This window comes from Microtus ochrogaster, chromosome 10 (genome assembly GCF_000317375.1).
Source record: "Microtus ochrogaster isolate Prairie Vole_2 chromosome 10, MicOch1.0, whole genome shotgun sequence".
In the NCBI taxonomy this organism is placed as follows: domain Eukaryota; kingdom Metazoa; phylum Chordata; class Mammalia; order Rodentia; family Cricetidae; genus Microtus; species Microtus ochrogaster.
This window is the reverse complement of record NC_022016.1, coordinates 60,817,774-60,818,919: the sequence shown is the minus strand read 5'-3', so window position 1 is coordinate 60,818,919 and position 1,146 is coordinate 60,817,774.

Below are 1,146 nucleotides of genomic sequence, written 5' to 3'. Positions count from 1 at the left end.
GATTAAAGGCCTGCGCCACCATCCCCCGTTTGAGAAACCTTTGACAAGGAGAATGTAACCTTTGACAAGGAGAATGACACAGACGTTTCAAGTCCCGAAGGTGTCACGCAGGTAGAGCTGCCTGAGGACATGCCTCTACTGCAGCTGCTCCAGGGGTCCTGTAAGTCCAGACTTGCTGCTTTCAGTACCATCCACAACAGCAGAATGCCTCTTTCTACTGTACATTCATATTTTCAGAAAAGGGAAAAGAATTGGTCTACCCTTGGCAAAACGGTCTTTTCCCCTGGTCCAGTGTCTGTGAGCAGTACTGGTCATGGAGGATGTCAGTCATGGAGGACTCTGGTCATGGAGGATGCTGGCCATGGAGGACGCTGGTCATGAAGGACGTCAGTCATGGAAGATACTGGCCATGGAGGACATTGGTCATGGAGGACATCGGTCATGGAAGACGCTGGTTATGGAGGACGCTGGCCATGGAGGACATTGGTCATGGAGGACATTGGTCATGGAGGACATTGGTCATGGAGGATGTCGGTCATGGAGGACGCTGGAAGGACGCTGGTCATGGAGGACACTGGTCATGGAGGACGCTGGTCATGGAGGATGCTGGTCATAGCAAATGTCGGTGGGGTAGGAAGAAGCAGCAGTTCTTAGAGAGAAGGTAAGCTTCGAGGACCCAGATGGAGTCAGTCAGTGGCACATGCTTCCTTCTTTGGTCTTTGACATGCAAGCTCATTGCTGTTGGAGGGGGAAACAGTGAAAACTACCCAACCATTTGTAGAAAACTCAAAGGGAAATTTCAAATAAGAAAAGGCCTCCTGCATCTTACTCAGTGCTGATGGACACATAAAGATGGCATGGTTGGCATAGTGTTGCAGTGAAGACTGGTTCATTGGCTCCAAAGAGCTATGATCTTGTTGAATTCACCATCTGTCACTATCAGCCTCTGGACTTCACAAGCTTGGTCACCCAATTCCTGTTAGTGAGATTTCTAAGAAACTGATGCAGAGCCAGCAACATGCCTCAATGTATAAAGGTGCTTGGTGCTAAGACTTCAGTTTGGGTGGGGAATGATGTCGTACGCCTTTAGTCCCTGTACTTGGGAGGCAGAGGCAGGCAGATCTCTGTGAATTTGAGGCCAGTCTG